Source organism: Pogoniulus pusillus, chromosome 30 (genome assembly GCF_015220805.1).
Source record: "Pogoniulus pusillus isolate bPogPus1 chromosome 30, bPogPus1.pri, whole genome shotgun sequence".
Lineage (NCBI taxonomy): Eukaryota > Metazoa > Chordata > Aves > Piciformes > Lybiidae > Pogoniulus > Pogoniulus pusillus.
Genome location: NC_087293.1, coordinates 15,364,405 through 15,384,255, shown reverse-complemented (window position 1 = coordinate 15,384,255; position 19,851 = coordinate 15,364,405). Strand labels below are relative to the sequence as shown.

The 19,851-nt window shown below is 41.0% G+C and overlaps 1 long non-coding RNA gene across 1 annotated transcript in view; it reads left to right on the top strand.

Annotated features, from left to right (window-relative positions):
• LOC135188910 (uncharacterized) overlaps window positions 1–19,851 on the top strand; it is an 86,557-nt gene that overhangs the window by 48,107 nt on the left and 18,599 nt on the right. The gene's annotated exons all lie outside the window — the stretch shown is intronic.

Genomic DNA, 19,851 nt, shown 5'->3' with positions numbered 1-19,851 from the left:
GTTTGCTCCAGGAGACTCACAGCTTGGCAACTGGGTTGTGCAGGCTGCTCTCTTCTGTATCCGAGAGGGGGTTTTGCTTGTGTGTGTGTGCCTGCGTTTGCCATGCCCTACCTATTTCTTCTTTTGCATAGCACTTTGAAACATTGCCCGTGGGGGCTGCAGCATTTCTTGTGCCTTCAATGCAAAATCAGTCTTATGTGCATGTGGTAATGTTAACATGGGCGTGTCTTAGAGGCAGGTTCATTAACACAACCAGAGATAATGGCCTTGGCAATATCTTGCAGTATCCTGCTCCATTAAATTATAGACTCCGTGGAGTCAAAGAGATTAGGGAGAACAAGGAAGATTATTTCACAAAACACAATATCATTATAATTTGCTATCCTTAAAAAACTGTACAGAATTCAGTGGGAAAAAATAGAGGCCTTAAATATGCTGAAGTTCCTACAGCTAGACTTGATGAATGACTAGCTTCACCTTACCAGCTGATGTTCAAGAATGCACAATATTTATTTGTAGAGTCATATTGGTAAAAATATTTCCAAGTGACATGTGGCATGCTGGGAAAAAAAATAAAAGCCAAAACAACGATTCTTGGCTTTGTAGAAGTCTGCTAGGATATGTAATAGTGCATATTTTCTCCTTATTAATTTAATTTTTTCCAGGCTTGTTTTTGTTCATGGCTTGTCTGCAAACAGACCATAGAACATCCCAACTATTCAACATTTGTGAATTCCTTTTATCATCTTAGATGAAAATACTTTGAGACAGGGGCCACGACTTCTTATATATTCCTACTGTGCTTAATACAGTGACATCTCAATCTGGACTGAATTTGGTTGTCTGGACAATGCTTTTCCTGTGGATAGTAATTTATTTTCAATAGTTTTGGGCTGCTTTACCTGTTCTTTGTGCAATCCATCTTCTAACACATTCTTTTGTTGGAGTAAATGTTTTAAGATTTTCCCAGCATTTCCACTGGATTTTCATAACTTCTCCACAGTTCCTCCAGCTGTTCATGTTCACTTATATGACTCTGCTATGGGCTTAACAACTTTCACTTGAAACACCTCTCAAGTAGGCTTACAGACATCAGAGATTCCTAGTTGATTTAATTTCCTTTTAATAGTTAATTTTACTTCCTATTGCCATTCTTTCAAATGTGTCTGAATTTCTGACATATGCATAAGTCTGGTAAAAGTCTTCTGACAGAAGGGAAAAATGTTCTTGTTTGTTAACATATGCACTGGAAAGCTAACACTTCTGTGACATATTTCTCTGAGCCAGTAAGAAGAGTTGTGACATTTATCTTCTTCATGTTTTCTTCTTTTTTACATTTATTTGGCTTTTTGTTGTTGTTGTTTTGTTTTGTTTGTTTGTTTTATTTAAATGCATTTTCAGTCTGCATTTGAATGGGATAATTGCCTTCCAGTACCTGAATGGATCCTTCAGGATGGCTGCAGAGGGACATTTCATAAGGGTGTCTAGCAGTACAGCGGGGGGAATGGTTTGAAGTTGAGGGAGAATAGCTTTAGACTGGATCTGAGGAAGAAGTTCATATGTGTGAGGGTGGTGAGATTCTGGAATGAGCTGCCCAGGGAGGCTGTGGCTGCCTCCTCTCTGGGGTTGTTAAAGGATGAGGCCTTGAGAGATGTCCCTGCCCATGGCACACAGGTTGGAGTAGATGATCGTTATGATGCTTTCCAACCTAAGCCATCCTATGATTCTGTGATGTTTTACAGGGATACTAGGGAACAGAAAGTTTCTGAAATTCCCCACTCAAATTCTTGCTCAACTTATGAAACTTCTGGGACACAGCCTGCCTCCAGTGGGGTTTGATTGAGGTGGGCACAGATTTGGAGATTGTACTGTCCAAATGTGACATCTCAGTGAATGCAGATGTGTGACCTGGCAGATGGTGGTGTCCATTTCAGAATGAATCTGCATATAGGCATCACTGTACTCTCTGATATTTTATGACACTGTTATATCTTATGCCTTTTGGTAATCATGATTTGTATCACTAACATTTATCCTGTCTAATAGCTAACTGTGCACCAGAGCTTGCTGACTCCTGGTGTGTCTGCAGTGCTCACTAGGAAGCTCAGGCAGAACTCCCCCTGCCTCTGTGGTCCCTTGGGTCTCAGGGAAAGCTGCTTTCCCAAGTGCAGAATATTGCTGAGAGAGTGCGTGCCAAAATTTTACAAATAAGCCACAAGGAGTGAAATGCAGTTGATGAAAATCAGTGTGAGCTGGATAGCTGTCATACTGGTTTCTGAAAGGTTTTAGTCATGAATAAGATTAAGGAAGAGTCAGAACACTGGCATCTGCACAGCATTTGGAAAGAAAATAGAATGAGGACTTGAATAGTGTTGTTTCTGACCTCTATCAGTGCTGTGAGTCTGCTTCTAGAATCTGCAGTACATGTGTTAAAGGATTCAGTTTTGTTTAAAAAAATATTAAAATCTTTCATTATAATAAACTCCATTCCAGGAACATGTATCTGAAGCTTACAGTCCATGAAATTCTGCTCTGTGGATTAGCTTTGATTAGGAAGTATTAGCCACAGGAGAAAAAGGGCAGAATAGGATGAAGGGGAGTAGGTTTAAACTTAAGGAGGGAAAACTTAGCCTGAATATTAGAAAGTTCTTTACAGTAAGGGTGGTGAGACACTGGAAGGGAGGCTGTGGAGGCACCCTTCTTGGAGTTGTTCAGGGCCTGATTGCTGATGATTGATGTGTCTTTGTGTGGTTCACAATCTTCATGATTCTTGCTTTGCTGCTCTGTAGAACACAGATCAGGCAGAGCGTGCACTTAGTCATCCTCTCTGTTTCTCTCTGACAAGGTTGAACCATGATCCCTAGGCCCTTTCTCCACAAACTGGTAATACCTAAAAATGAAATTAGAAAGTTTTAAAGGGTTGAGAGGTACAGAGCTCCCCATCTTAGTTGATTATCTGTCTTTACATTTGTGATTGCACCACACATAACGACTACTTGGCATTGCTGCTGCCACTTAGAGATATGTGTAATCGAGAGATCTGTGCTTGGCATTTTTTTGGCCACTGTTCTCTACTGGCCTGTTTGTCTAGCTGACTGCTGCCTATAGTCCTTTTTAGTCAAGACAGGGGTAGAAGAAGAAGTTCAGTTCTGAAAAATGCTGTATGCTTGGCTCTTAGGAAGCCTTTTGAATGCTAAAGATACCATGTATTTTTACAAAGAATTTCCATTATCAATTTCTCAGATGTCTGATTTTGAAGAACTTACCATGTTTTTCTTACCAACAATCATTACTTATTAAAAATTATTAATAGGGCAAAAACTTAATTCAGAATTCTAAGTATCTTTCAGTGGACTTCTGTATGTCTCAAATATGTGGGCACTTGCAAACAAGGCCCTGTCAACACATCCTGCAGCCCTTTTTGAAGCTCTATCTCACTTCTCTAGAATGTAAAGCGCTCCGGGGGCAGAAGCTACCACTAAGTATGTTTGCACAGTGTCCAGCAACACCACTCTCATCTTCTTCAGAGCTCTTGAATCCTTCTGTCACATTGCTACAGAGCACTTTTGAACTGAACACTTACCAGATCTCTAGAGATAGGCTGCCTAGTCACTAAGTTTATGCAGAGCAAACATGTTCTTAGGTATCATTCCCCGCTGAAGCAGCGTATAGGCCTTCCTCTGTACCTAAATTGGCAGGCCTTCTGGGACCAGCATTAAATGGAGACAAAAGCAACTCCATCTGTCATGTGGAACAATGGAATAACCTTAGCTAGTGCTGCAAGAAAGCAGGTAGAGAATGTCTTTGTGCTGTGCTAATGCTGGGAAGTTAGCAGGAGTCAGGCATACAGCTCCTGAGAGCTTCTGGAGAGCAAGAGGAGTGAGTCTGCTTTCTTCCCTTTTTTTCTATTTTTGTCAAAGTTTAAGTTGGTTCTCTCTTCTACTCTATTGCCCCCCCTTCTCCCTCTGCTCCCTAAGCCTGCTTTTGATTTGGTTTTATTGGCTAGTGAAAGGAATCATTTACTAGTCAAGGGCCAAGCAGTGACAAAGGAATGCAGGTAAATTAGTTTCAGTTCCTATTTCTCTCCGTCTTCCTCCTTTGGAATTTGAGCTTTAGAAAATAAAGTCTTTTTGCCCATACCGCCTTTCCCCCCACACCCTCTTCTAAAAGGATTCCCCCCCCCCAAAAACCTCTCTTTCAAGAACTTTGTTTTTGTAACTAAGAAAACCCCCATTAAAGTACCTAAAATGTCAAGGTGTACAACACATTCAATGAGACCAAACTGAAAAGAAGCTTTTTGCATGCACCTTAAAAATGCAGAAGTAAACTGCGAGTGCCATAAAGCTTGTCTTAATGAATAACTATGTACACAGGGACAAGTTTTACATGCACATAGATCATGCTTCAACTGCAAAAATAGAGTTAAAGTTTAAACATTTTGCTGAAGAAAATATGCAAAAGAACTCACAGAGAATCAGCCTGTGGAAAACCTGTATGTTCAGTCTTTCATCACTCAATATTATTGAAGCATTAAGCACTAAACTAATAGCAAGAGCATTCAAACTGTCCAGTGGGGTGGGAGTTTGGTTGGTTGTTTTGGTTTGGTTTTGGGATTTTGACTTTTTTTTTTTGTTTGTTTCCCCCCCTTTTGTAGCTTTAGGGTTTTTTTGGACAAAATGTTTCCAGTGTACCTTGATGATTCATTAACTGTACTGTTTTTGGAAAAAAACTCCAAAACATCTTTTAGAGATTTGAGAGCTTTTTTTTTTTTTCACTGCATTGGTACCCTTAGTAAATACTGTGGTCTGAAAAGCTGTATGATGTTAAGTAGTGCAAGGCATTCTGTAGCATTAGTGACAGAAAACAGCTTGCTTCTCTTTGATAGCAATTCCTCTTAGTTATTTCCATGTTCTTAACACAAAAATAAAACCATAGTTTGTCCTGTTTTGTTGTTTGTTGGTTTTTTGTTTGTTTGTGGGGTGGTTTTTTGGTTGGTTGGTTTGGGGTTTATTTTTTTCTCGTTCCATCTTTTAGTTGTCTTCACAATTAGATACATTTTGTGTTTTTGCATGCACAACACAAACTTGAAATACAAAAGAGCTCAGTTATGCCCAAACAACAATGAGGTTTTGGACACGAGCTGGAAGAAGTCAGGAAATGTAAGTTAAGGCTGATATTCTTCACTTGCCTGGCACTTATTTTAAGTTCATTTTGTGGGGAAAAAGCACAATGATAAGAGGGTTATAAGCACAACATGAGTCCCAATGCTGCACTCCCTGAGTTTTGTTGGTTTGTGTCACAACCTGAAAAAAATGTCTTTAACTTCCTCTGAAAGGGAGGAATGTTGTAATATATGCAAACATACTCTATGTATTTCCAGCTAGCAGGAAAGCAGAATCTGAATTTGAAGAGAATTCCTTAGAAAAGTCTCCTCTTGTATTTTCCGGACGTATTGCAGTAAAGCTACTTCAGTTTGTAATTTCCAGACCATATTTAAATCACTGTTGGAGACCAAAGAATTCCTCCTCTGGAGCAGTATCTTTCATTCAGACACATGCTAAAGGTGTTTAATACAAATGATTTCTGAGGTTCCATGATTTAAGGTGCTTCTGCTCGATTTAGAGACAGCGAGTTGGTATCTCGTCTCCTGGCTGATTTAGGAAGTACAGAACTTGCTTGGAAGTTGTATAGTCAGATGGTCTGAGTGAGTGAATATGATCAGAGAAGATCACAGTAGTGGCTGGGTTAGATCCAGGTGCTGCTATAGTCAGTTGAAAGGTAGGTATCAGAAATGGAGGTCTTAGTTGTGCAAGAACTAAAGGACAGGACACTTGTTTCTTGCTTGGTGTGAAAGAAAAGCATAGCTTGGAGTCTCAAGGTGATTAACGTGTGTGTATGCATACCTGTGTAGCTGACAAATTGTGGTTGCTTTCATTTGACTTTGCTGAGTTTTTTCTCCTTCACAGTTTCTGTGACATAGGACTGAAGTGTGCAAGCAAGTTACTTGCAGCTGTTATTTGCGAAAGTATGCAAAACCTGGCACATTCGTGAGTCCATTTTGTCAGAATTGAAAATACTTTCACACATGCCTGTTTTTCTGCATTTTTAACTTTGCAGACAGTGAGCAGGGCAGACACCTACACAGATCTGTTAAACCTCATTTAAAGTTCGACAGACTCTTTAAAAACCTTTGCTGTAAGTGTGAGTAATGCTCTGCTCTGAGCTGTCCTAGGCTGGAGGGATGATATTGCTACATGTTCCCACTCTGAGATGATACTATTGTGATGTAGGTGAGTTTGGTGTACAAAGTTTGAAATACCATACTTTAAAATATTTTAAAATGTGATTTATTTATCACATTTTTCTGTTTATGTATATATGATAGGGAGAAAAAATATCAGAAATACCAAAGTGACGTGAAATATCCAAGAGTGACTAAAGAATTCTTGAGCTTAGAATTAATTTTGCCATGAAAAATAGGGGAGTGTGTGCTAGTAACCTAAACAGTCAAATTTGGTGAACTTCTATCTAGTTTCATCCAAAAACATGGTTTGGGAAGGAAGATTTTTGCACAGTATCAATAAAAATTATGCAGGCAAGAACAACAAATTTGTGTAACAACAACAAATTGTGACTCAAACTTTTGACTAACTGTACCTCTTAAAATGTTACACAATACAATGGAGCCTTTCTGCCTCTTTAACAATTATTATCACATTTTTTTAAAAGTCTCAAAAATATTATAGTTAATTTTCTGATTTGCACACCCAAGGTTTTTACAGACTGAATGAAGTCCTGATGAAGCAATAAACTGGACTGTTATAGGCTACCATACTTTAGTAACTAAATTTCAGGGCTCTCTAGAGAACAGAGAAGTGCTTGAGTACGATACCAGTAAGCATTAGAACTTCCAAAAAAATCTGGGAGGATTGTAAGGATGGTGATGAAGCTAGCAGAGTCCCCTCCGGTTTGTTGCTAGAGTCTTTAAATCACTCCACGCCGCTCTCCATGCTCCCTCACTCCTCCGCGATCCAGAGCTGCCAGAAAGTAAAATTTCGGATACAGCCACGGTCGGCTTCTGACCAAAGTATTTTTGAAAGGGGGAAAAGTGAGAGGTGCTTTGTAGCCGCCTGCCATGCCGAGGGAGCGACTGTGTCCCGCTGCCCAGCGCAGGGCCCGCAGCGGTGGCGATCTCTCGTCCCTTCCGCAGTGAGCAGCGGGAAGGGCCCGGCGAGGTCTGCAGGGGGCGCTGTGACCCCGCGGACGCACCTTGCGCAGCTTGGGCCCCGGCGGGCCCGGTGCGGAGCGGGCCCGTGGCCAGGGGAAGGCGACTCGGCTTCGCTTCTGGCTTCGCCCCTCGCTCTGCTTTCTATTTGTAATACTTGATTTCTACAACAAGCACAAACCACTAGAAAGGCGGAAAACAAAATACGATTTTCCCCCTCTTCTTTTCACTGCAAATCTCTGTAAAAACAAACACAGAAAAAATTCTGGACTCTATTAGATGGCCTGTTTCTTGTTTCTTCTCTTTCTTTCCTTTTTTCAACCCCCTTTATGTTCACTGTGCTGTGTGCGTTTTGATTTTGGAGGAGAAGGAAAGGAGGAAATAATGTTTTGTAGAAATACACAGCAATTACCATTTGGACTAAACTAGAGGCAGCAATTGATAGCATGAACTGATTATGTTTTATGTCAGAATGCTTCTAAATAGGGCAGAAGGTTGTACTGCATTTAGGAGTAAGAAGCTGCATGTATCAGAAATGATAGATTTCTAAAGAAGAAAAAGAGTGTAGCATTCTAAAGGAAAATGAAAATCCATATAAGTATTTAATTTTAAGTCTCCATCAAACATTATCTCAGATTCTGAGAACAAATAATAAATGAAATAAAAGAACTACAGCTGATGTATACATTTAATTAGGGTTTATTTACCGTGGGCTATATAAACACTTTTGTTTCTATGAAGGCAAGGATTTGTATCTGCAAGTTCTGCCTTGAACATTTCAAGTTAAAAACAAATGTTTTAAGAAAAGAAACTAACATAAAACAGCCCAGTGTTGGCTTTTGTGTCTTTATAAATGTCTGTGGTGGTTTCTTCTTGTCTGAGGGAAGGAGCTATTCATTAAATTAAAAGTGAACCAGTTCAACTGGACCTTTCATTGAAGAAAGTCTCCCGGTGATCTCTGCTTTACTTGGTGGATTGTCTTACAACACAAATAAATGAAGGATTTTTTTTTTTATCTTGGGATCTAAAAATACTAGAAAGAAAGGAAATCCAAGCAAGGCAGAAAATACTAGGAAATAATTTCCTATTAAACAGACCCTCTGCTTCCATATATCTCAAGTCATGAAAGTACACAAAGAGAAAAGGGCTCATATTCCTTTCTCTCTCAGGTTAAAAGCCAGTGACAGAGGAAATCAAATTCAAAGATATCGTCAATGTTTGCAGTGTTCAAAAATAGATAGAAAGAAATACGTACTAAAAATCCATCTGGACTGTTTGCTGGCAGCTAAATGCAGATGATGTTGCTATCTCTGAAAACACTTGTAACAAGATAGGGTCCCATGTGCATAAATATGGGGTTTTTTTAATGTGTGGATAATTAGGACAGGTTCAAAATACCTAAGCATTTATTTAGATAGCTATTTTTGACTGACTTAAAACAAATTCACACTTCATGTCCTCCTTTTCTTTTCCAGCATTCTCTATAGCTTTACAAATCCTGCTTAGGAACATTCTGTGATAATAGGCAACAAAGAAGCCAGAATAGTTTGGAAGAACAATTATTGCAAAAGAGGCAAAACAGTTTGAGAAGTACTTTTTTTTTTTTTTTTCTGCTTGAAATCTTGATGGATTTATTTATATTTTTTTGGTGAGACATTTAATTGGCACATTTCTGAGACTGTTTATGTAATGAAAAAGGAGAATAATGTACTCTGAGATGCAGGGCCTAAATTGCATGAATGCGTAGCTGATTAAATTGGGAGGCTGCTAGTTCAGATACGATAAAGGACTCCAAAGATGTCCTGAAAAGTCTCTTGGTGATCATACTGAGGAGCACCCAAAAGGCACTGGCCCCTTCTACATGTTGTATACAGGCACATACATTCCTGTTACATGTACATGCACAATTTTTATCTTTTATGAGCACTAAAAAAAGCTTTGCCTTTTATCTTCGCTCATCAGCGGTGTCCCATACGTAAATATAGCACAACTCATAAAGTCTGTTTTGCTCCCACAATGTGCCTCTAATTAATACTGAATATAATTCCATAACATTAATTATTAATAAGTATTAATACAACTTAAAAAAAAAGTAGAACCATTATCAGGATTATGACTCTGGGTATGCATGTGTGGGATGGAAAAATATAGAGATGGTAGCTGTACTGCTTGTTTTCTTGGCTTAAGAGTGAAACAAAACTAAACAAAATTGAACAAATTCACAGCAGGAGGTTTTCATAATCCTGTCACTTCCCTGTGTGTGGTTACATGATCACAAACTTTCCTCGTTGACAGTGCAGAGGGGAACAAGCCAGGACAGAAAGGGCTATCAGACAAGGGAGAGTGGGCATGGGAGCAGTGGAGGTCTATGTATGTGGTAAGTTCAAAAGCCGCTGGGAGCAGATGGAGAAGAGGGAATATAAGTTTTTATTTTTCTCATCTTCCCATAAATGAGCTGCAAGTGTGTGTTGTTTAATGCTAGGAGCAGTTATGAGAGTTTTCTTGTCTCAGTAAGTCTTAGAATGGAAGGGGTATGGAACTCTGCAGCTTTCTGCTCACAGCTTTTCAAACCTTTTAGGAATCCTTGCCTCCTTGACAGTTCCTCTCCAAGCAAGTACTATAGCTACTCCGTGTAGGATAGGATTATGTAAGATACTTTCTGTCATTCACTACTAAAGTAGCTACTTCTAGGCTAAAACACAGTAGTTGCCACTGATCTGGAAGAATGCATAATGCTTCCAGACGGGTTTCTAAGTCCTTTACCTTTTATGGAACTTGTCATGCAATTCAGTGCTAAAAGTTGCAGTGGCGTAGGAAAAGATCATCTCTGCTAAAGATCAGATTCTGAAATGAATTCGTACTGATGACTTACCTTGAAAATTCTGGTCCAGTACAAGTTAGAAGCTAAACTAATACTTACCAGGCCTACTTCAGAAGGACGTGTTTTGTCTTACACCAAAACAAACTACATAGCTGACTGGTAGCTGATGTAAGGAGAGTAGATTTTCAGAAAGTTTCAGCTCTAGGCAAACAAAAAAGGATTTTTCTCCATCCAAAACACATGAGGTGGGTCTAGCTAATTTTAAAAATCTGTCTAGTCACTCTGGACCCTAAATTCTGAAAAGCTGCCCACTTGTGCAAAACGGAGCAGGATACAGGTAAGTTTATGTCAGACAAAACAGTACACAAGGGCCATCTCATCCTGTCTTTGTTGTGTTTTTTTTGTTGCAGAGTGGTGATCATCCGTAGTCTCTGGCATGTAATTGTAAGTGTGGGCCACTCTGTATCTGATTTGTCCAGAATTTTTGTTTATAAATAGACAGGAACTTGGTGCTCTGCCTGTTTGCCCAGGATTTCCTGACATTCAGCAGCCTTGCTGGAGCTGTGGTTGCTGAATGCTCGCAGGTATCAGAGCTGCAGCTACCGTGTTGTGGTCGCACGTAGGGTGTAAGACACTGCACGGCTGATCTGAGCAGACATAGTGAGCCTGACGTTCTTAGCATGCTAGACTGACTGCGCATGCACATTCAGATTCGTTGTGGAGTCACTCTGCACAACAGTGTAGTTGCTGCCTAGAAGCCCCTTTCTGTCCCACAGACCTTACTATGAACAGTTTACAGCCTTAATAAGAAAAAAATTCCTAATGTATTGCACACTTGAACTTCAGACAGTTTCCTCATCCTAATTAAAGCTGCTGAGTGGGAGTGCACCAGTCCTCTTCTGGCACATGAGAGTTATTTTCTGACTGATACAGATGAGAGGGGTTTGGCTTAGCTTAATAATAGTTGTGCTTTGAAGAAATGTTTGGTATATACACTTTAAAAGGAAAAAATGTTTTGGGTTGTAAAGGCCTAAAGGGCATAATCTGTACTATCTGATCCATTTGCATTAGGAGCTGCTATACTGAAGCACAAAACAGCCACTTGATTTCTTAAGCACCTGAAGAGGAGAAGAGGCAGGGGGCTTGAGGGTGAAGGACAGGGGAGCAAACAAACCTTGGCCAAATCTTTCACAACAGAAGTTTCATTATTTTAATTGAGAAATGGTCACACATATAAAAATTGCAGTTATTCCAGCATTTCCACATTTAGGTTGGAGTTGTTGGAAATCTTGTTACAGGTAAGAATGTACTTTTCATAAGCTCTTCGAGAACATCGAGGGAAGCAAAGTAAGAAACAAACCCCTTTTTCCTTGTTTCCCCTCTTTCCGCAAAGTCACCTAAAAATGAGGGGATTAACTATTCCGAATCAATGGGAGGCACTTTTGAAAGAAGCAGCATTGCCATCCAGATTTGAGGGAAATGAAGCGTTTATTGGAACCAAAATACCCTCTTTGTTCAAATGTTACTTCACTGAATTGTGTATTCCCTTCTGAAGAGCATGAAAAGCAATTGAAGAAAATGTTTCATGCCACTCTTCCGTTCTTTTACCACTCATGTCTTTTTCTTTATGTCTTCTTGGTTTACCTTCTTTTCTCTGTGTCCATCTTTCTCATTAAATTACTAACCGATGCTTTTCTAATTAATGCCAGTTTAATGCTTAACGAAGCTGTGTCTGTGTGGGGCATTTGATTTCTTTTGGTGATTCTGGCCTGACCATTGAGATTAGCAGCATCTGTACAAAGCTGCAAAGTCCCTTGGGGCACAGAGCAACAGCTTAAAGTCCCTGTTTTTTTTTTTTTCCTGAAATGAAAGTAACTAGCACATAGGATTAGCATAAAGTATCTTCTTCACAGAGTGACTGTAACCTTGCAGCTTCCTCAGTCAGTTGATGGTTGTTCCCTTTCTTCTAAATTATAAAAGATGGTGGAGTTAGGTCCAACACTATTGCAAGAAGGCTGCAAATTAAGCTGGAAAAATCTATTTTTAAAATGTGATGGCATAATGCTGGCAGATTTTGAGTATAAATATTCCATAACTCTTTATATAATTATGCCTGTCATTAGAAAGTACTAAAAATGCTGCATGTGAGTATATTTTAGCTTGTGTGCTGTTTGCAAACATTTTTCAGAGACTTTTTTTCCTTGAGTTCTGGCTTAGTTCTTATGCAGTCGATCATCTAGATCACACAGTACTGTTTCTGTACTGGTTTGGTTAAGAAGTTCACAGTGTCAGAAGAGCCTGGTATCAGCAAAGCTACATATAGTGGTCAGGCATTGAAACAGGCTGCTCTGGGAGTCCCCATCCCTGGAGGTGTTGGAAAATGTGTAGACATTACACTTCAGAACATAGCTGAGTTGGGACATGGTGTTGGGTTGATGGTTGGACTTAGTGAGCTTAGAGGTCTTTTGCAACTGTAGTGATTCTGTTCTCTGTACATTGACAGAATAGACAAATGAACAGAGGTAAAGGAGCAGAACTCTTCATAACATTTTCCTTGCTCCCAGATAGATATTCTAGCAGAAAGTGTGTTTGCAGAGATTGTACCAAAACATAAGAAATTGCTGCTGAAATGATTGGGAGATATTTTTTTGGGGAGGAATCAGCATATACAAGTGTTCCCTACAAAACGCTGATCCTGACAGTCAGAGTGGTCTTAAGAATTGTTTATCCTAGCACTAGGGAGTATAATCCTCAGTTGAAGGTATCAGTGAGGTGTGTACTCCATGACATCTTGGGGCACTTGTGTGAAATTAGCCTCAAATCATCAGTGTTCTGCCAAGTATCCCTGGATTGGATATGGCACTTGGTGGCATGTTTTAGCTGCTGTCATAGTGTTAGGTTATAAGCTGGACTGGATGATCTCAAAGGTCTTTTCTGGCCTCAATGATTCTGTGATTCTGAGACAGCTTTAAGCAGCAGGCTGCATTGTGTTTGCTGGGAGTCAGAAGAAGGAGAGGAGTGGTGATTTGCAAGGCAGTTTTCACATGTCAGCACTGAAACAGTTGTCATTATCAGATAGAGAAGTTGGGCTGCAGTGAGGCGATACCAGAAGCAACCAGCATATCCAAGCAGTCTTAAAATAGCTGAGCCCAGCAATGGCACAGGTCTTTGTGTTGTCTCATCCACACATACTTGTTTGAGTTAGAAGTGAGACTGGTGCGGGTTAGCCTTGGGTGTTTGTTGTTTCCAATCATATTGTTCCTTTCTCGTGTATTTATTTCTGCAGTGGCATTGGAAAGACCGTGTCATTTTCAGATGTGTGATGAACTCTGTCCATCATAATCTAGCTCTTAATGTCTCTATGGCTCCGCCTGTCTTGGTAATTAAGTTTATCCTCTGCTGGCACTCTGCTGCATCATGTAGATGAAGACAGAACATTGAGGGAACATCATCATCATGGTTTTCCTGAGAGACTCTACAGTGAAGTAGAAAGTATTTAAAATGCAGTTTAGTTTAATTTTGAGGTTTGTTTTTATTTCAGGGGAAAGATTTGCAACATGATTATGTCTTTTTACATGGTAATGAGCAGGAGGAGGATGCAGATTAGAGTGTTTAAAGGAAACTTAGGAAATGTACATGCTTTGAGACACATATATGCTTCTTATATGCCTCTCACCCATTGCTTCATACAACCACTATTTACATTTGGAGCTAGTGGTTTTTTAAATGCTCCGAGCCCACAATTGAGCCCAGATTTCCAAAAGTGCTTGGCACCCAGCAGTTCTCACTGAGACGTTTTTATGGCCAGATAATCAAAATTGCTCAGCATGGTGGAAGCTGGGGAGTTTGGAAAATCTAGCCACTTATTTTAATGCCCAAATGGAGGCTGGGCTCTTCAGGAAAGCTGGTTCATATATTACAGTTCCAGTGGCTGCATATCAATCCTGTAAGTACTTTTTTTTCTCTTATGGACGTACATTGTGTCATATATGTGCCCTTCAAATCTTTCCCATTCGTTTTTCCATCTACATTGTAATTACATTAGTTTCATTGAATTTGGAAAGTTGTTAGTATGATATGAAAGAATCAAAGTTCAAATTAAAATCAGATCCAGTAACTACACAATTTTTCTACAAGCGTTTTTCTTTTCAGACTTTCCTTGGAAATTAAATAAAGACAAGAGACACCCGTTTCCAGGTTAGGAAGCAAACAAAACCAAATTGTAAAGGGTGAGGGTTACTTAGCTGAGCTGCTTCTTATAAAGCACTTTGACCGCTGAAAAGAAAAACACTGAGGTAACTTGTAAAGTGAATAAGCTTTTAGCTGTTACACTTGCAATTTTCTGCTAAGCGTTGCCTGTCCTACTGAGCAGAGAGGCTGTGGTGGTACATAACACGCCAGTAATAATAGTCAGCATTTACGTTGTGTTCTGAAGACATTTACTAGCCTAACACCCCTGCAAGGTAAGGAAATAGTATGATTGCCACCTTGCCTCTGGCAGAACAAACACTCTAGCAGAGGTTAAAGTCAAACTTTGCTGAGAGAGTTGCTTGTTTTGTCATTCCTCTCTCATTTAATGGTTGCAGAACTGCCGCTTGGTGTCATGAGACCTGCTTCCTTTGCACGGTCCCATGGACCTGATCTTTACCAACATATATATGTCTGGGGACAGAGTTGCTGGAGAGAAGCCAGGAAAAAAGGGACCTGGGGTTACTGGCAGATAGTAGCCAAACATGAGTCAGCAGTGTGCCCAGGTGGCCAGGAGATCCAGTAGCATCCTGGCCTGGATCAGGAGCAGTGTGGACAGCATGACAAGGGAGGCTATTCTCCCCCTGTACTTGGCACTGGTCAGACCACACCTTGAATGCTGTGTCCAGTTCTGGGCTCCGCAGTTCAAGAGAGATGTTGAGGTGCTGGAACATGTCCACAGAAGGGCAACAAAGCTGATGAGGGACCTGGAGCACAGCCCTGTGAGGAGAGGCTGAGGGAGCTGGGGATGTGCAGCCTGCAGCAGAAGAGGCTCAGGGCAGACCTCATTGCTGTCTACAGCTACCTGAAGGGAGGCTGTAGCCAGGTGGGGTTCAGCTCTTCTGCCAGGCACCCAAAAACAGAAGAAGGGGACACAGTCTCAAGCTGTGCAACGGAAGGTCTAGGCTGGATGTTAGGAGGAAGTTGTTGGCAGAGAGAGTGATTGGCATTGGAATGGGCTGCCCAGGGAGGTGTTGGAGTCGCTGTGCCTGGAGGTGTTGGAAGCCAAGTCTGGCTGGGGCACTTAGTGCCATGGTCTGGTTGATTGGCTAGGGCTGGGTGCTGGGTTGGCCTGGATGATCTTGGAGGTCTCTTCCAACCTGGTTGATTCTATGATATGCAGTACCATTTGTGATAGTAAACATTCTTACATGTATTTCAGGATAGTCATGGCATTTCACATCTGCCCACAAAAAGTGGTCAGGTAATTGTTAGACACAAATGACAATTCTTTCCTAGAATTTCCAAAAATCATAGCAGTCTCTGTGCCTCATAAAGTCATTTGGAAGTAGGCATAGGAAAGGTCAAAATGTCTCATATGCTGGAGGAGAGGTGTGTGATTGCAGAGCCAGCGAAGCCATGGCTGAAACAGAGAAAGACATGGGATCTGGCATTTGTGGGGCCTGCATTTCAAAAAACCAACTTGTTCCTCCTGTTGACATTAACTGCCAGAAGTTCAGCAGTGTCTGTAGGAGTTGAATGAGCACCTGAGAGTCTTATAACATCAGCTTGCATTTCTGAGCATAAAGAAAAGCATGGGGGAGGATGAGGACTAGATGACCTTTGGAAGTTCCTTCCAACCCAAACCATTCTATGAATTATTTTCCCTTCCCGTGCTGCCCAGTAAGTAGGCCATGTTATAAGAGTGAGGCATGCTAGGAGAATGCCTGAAGTTGGACCCTTCAGGGAAGAATCAGCTTACAGAGCATTCATCTTTGGACTTTTCAGTTTCAAAACAGGTGTGGAACTTCAGTTTACAAGCTCTGGTGTAAGTTTTCCTCAGAAAGGAATGACTGCAGAATTATCTCGCTCCTGTATCATAGAATGGCTTAGCTTGGAAGAGACCTTAGAGATCATCTGCTCCATGCTCTCTGCCATGGGCAGACTAGACTCATCCGCCCTGGCCTTGAACACCCCCAGGAAGGAGACATCCACAACCTCCCTGGACAACCCATTCCAGTGTCTCACCACTCTTGTACTTAAGAACTTCCTAAGATCCAGTCTAAACTTAACTCTCCCTCATTTTAATACCATTCCCCCTTGTCCTATTATGAAACATATTTGTCCACTCCTTCCTTTCAGCTGCTTGTAAGCAGTAAAGTCAAAAGCAAGCCTGGGAGAGGCAGGTTGTTTGCAGACCTAAATCTAAATGGACTTAATTTAGCTAATAGTAGGCAGTAATGTGAGTAGCTTTAGGGAAGAGATAGGTAAGAAATGGCTTGCGTGGTTTAGGTTGATGAATTCAAAAGGAATTTGTCTTTTAATTACTCTTCTGCTTTGTAAAATGTATTCCTAAGTCTTTCCTTCAGACAAAAGGAACTTAAGCTTTTTAGACAAAGAGGTCTCTGAGTGACTCGAGGCATTATGACACTAACTGCTTGCAAGTTCATTCTGTTGCTGGATCAGCTTCCTTAAACAGTCTTGTTAAGAAACCGTTGCCAAAAATTGTGTTTGAGGCTGGCTTAACGTGATGGTAAATGAATTCTTTCATCTGCTTTCTTCCAGCAACAAGTGCTAGCTTAAAACTAAGGTGCTGAAAAGGACAAAGTAAATGCTACATCAGTGTGCTTTTTTTTGAATAGGATTACTAGTAGTGGCTGGTGCTCCAGCACATTGTAATACTTTGTGTTCTGTGCTACAGAACACACAAATAACTTGAGAAATATTTGTGATAGAAATATGTCCTTCCCTCATATGGATTGCTTAAGGTTTCTCTTCTCCAGGAGAGGCATTTTAAACTTACTCCTTCTCTGCTTGCCTTCTTACCCACTTGGTCTGGATATCCTGGTTTTGCTTGGGGTGTCTCTCACAAAATCTGGAACTAGATACACAGAAACTTGGATTGCAAAATTCTTCTTCCTCCTAATGCAGTTTAATTTTTAGGCTTGGGAATTATTGGTTAATGTTATTTTGTACTGCAGGCAAGTTCTTCTGGAAGCTTATGGAACCAACTGCTTCTGAGCTAGCTCTGTTTCTCTGATTTCTCAGAGCAGGAAAAACCTACAGTTAGTCATTGGGAGAGAGCAAGGGCAGAAAATCTGTCTTTGGGAAGGACACATTCTTTATGGTTCAGATGTTAGGTCCTGCACCTGGGTGGATGCAATCCCAAGCACAAATCCAGGCTGAATGGCTGAGAGCAACCCCAAGGAAAAGGACCTCGGGGTCTTGGTTGGTGAAAAGCTCAACATGAGCCTGCAGTGTGAGTGCAGCCCAGACAGCAGCTGTGTGCTGGGCTGCACAAGAGCAGTGTGGGCAGCAGGGCAAGGGAGGGGATTTTGCCCCTTTAATCTGCTCTCCTGAGAACCCTGGAATATTGTGTGCAGTTCTGGAGCCCCCAACACAAGCAGGACATGGAACTGTTGGAGCCAGTCTAGAGGAGGGCCATGAAGATGCTCAGAGGGCTGCAGCAGCTCTGCTGTGAGGACAGACTGAGAGAGCTGGGGGCTTTTCAGCCTGTAGAAGAGAAGGCTTCGAGGAGACCTTATAGTAGCCTTCCAGTATCTGAAGGGGGGCCAAGAGGAAGGCTGGGGAGGGACTACTGACAAAGTCTTGTACTGACAGAATGAGGAGTAATAGATTTAAACTGGCAGAGGGGATAATTAAACTGGATCTTAGGAAGAAGTTGTTTGCAGTGAGAATGATGAGACACTGGCACAGGTTGCCCAGGGAAGTTGTGGCTGCTCCCTCCCTGGAGGCATTCATGGCCACATGGGATGAAGCCTTGAGCAACGTGTTTCTTGTGGGAGGTGTCCCTGCTCATGGCAGGGGGTTGGAACTGGATGAGCTTTAAGATCCATTCCAAACTAAACCATTCTATGATTCACCATGACAAAGCATTTTTTTCTTTTCAAAACTCTTATTAGTTTATCTTTCCTGTCAGGAAATATTTCCTTCAAATAGGAGGTTTTGATGATTGTTGTGCCCTCCCTTCTTGTTTATTTCCCCCCATCTAACTGTTTTACCTGATTTGATGAGCTCCTTCTTGGTACTTTTCAGTGAAGGATGAGGCTTGAAACTGGACCAATTGATAGTAAATGAGTGTTGGAGTTAGAACGAAATGATTAGCATAGGGTAAGTAGGTCCAGAAAACCAATATTCATGTCTGCATTATTTGTGACAGCATCTGATGTTGTAGATAACAGTCAAGTCAGCAGTCTCCAGGTCTCCATCTCCCTTGTCTGTATCACAAAAAAGGAAAAAGAAAAAGAGTAGTGCTATTTATTTGACAGGTAAACAAAGTGGTGACCAAATACACTGATGACTAGCAATTGCTGTCATTAAAAGAAGACCTCTAACAGTGGCCACTTCCTTAGGGGTCATTAAAAATCCATTGACAGCTGCCTGCAGCTTAAATTTACAACTTGAGCTCTTGCTGTTGCATTCTGCCTCCTCTTGCCCTTGTGATTTCCACTGACGAGTTATTCACTTCCTTATCTAAGCTGTCTAATTCCCCTGGTGGGGTAGAGTACAGACATCAGCTCTTGGTGGAAACAATAGTACAGTAATACTGTCCACCTTAATGCATTTATTTCCATCTGCCTTGCATTGTGGTTGTGTTTTCTTTCTTTGTTTCCTATCAGTAGTTTAAGTGAGAAGGAGAAGGCAAAGTTAGATAACAAGATTGCTGCTGAAGCCTCAAGCTGAAATCTTTCAGTATATGACTTTGATGTTATTTCAGTTGTGAATCTATCTTGTGCATAGGTTTTAAGCAGTGTTCAGTCTGCAAAATGGATGATTTAATTGCCCTGCAGGGTATGAAGACCAAATAAAATTAAGTCCACATGAGCTACTGTCATCTGTTCTGGCTTTAGAAGAAAAGGTGATGTTAGATCTGTTTGCCTTAGTGTTATTAAGTCTTTCAGTATTTGGGGTGTGTCACATCCTGGAATTTCATTAAAATCTTATCATGAAATAAAGCATCAAATTTTGAGTCTCCATCATTGTAGACAATTGCCTGAAAGTCTCCTGAGTACAATAATGGCTGAGAAAAGAGAGGGCAAATAGAAGAAGTCCCTGCATTGTGTTTTTTTGGGGAATCCAAGATTACTGGTTTCTTTTTGTTTGTTTATTTGTCTCTGGTTTTAAGATCCCATGACTGACTTCTGGATTCCTGGAATGGTGAATTTACACATCCCTTTTGCAAAAGAATATGAGAGGAGAGTTCTTTACTGATGCTTTAAACTTGTGCAGAGAGTCACACTGGGAAGATGCTAGAAGTTGGTGATGGAAAGTGCCATGCTTACTCTCAAGGGATCAGTCTGGGAGCAGCATTTGTGCTATGGTGACTGTAGATGTTACAGGGTATTTGTAGCAATGTGTATAAACTAGGATGTTGAAGTGGGATAGCCATGGCTGCAAGATTGCATCAGTGCAGGCATTCCGGTTCTGCTGGACACCACTGTGAATGCCTGGGATTCAGTAATTCATGGAAGAAATGTGTGGGTTTGCTTTGTAGCTCTTCAAGCAGAGCTCTGTGTTGTGCTGTCTGCAAGCCCAGAATCTGCCATTGTAAAGTGAGTCCTTTCTACTGTTGAAAAAACACTCCAAGGCCTTCTGA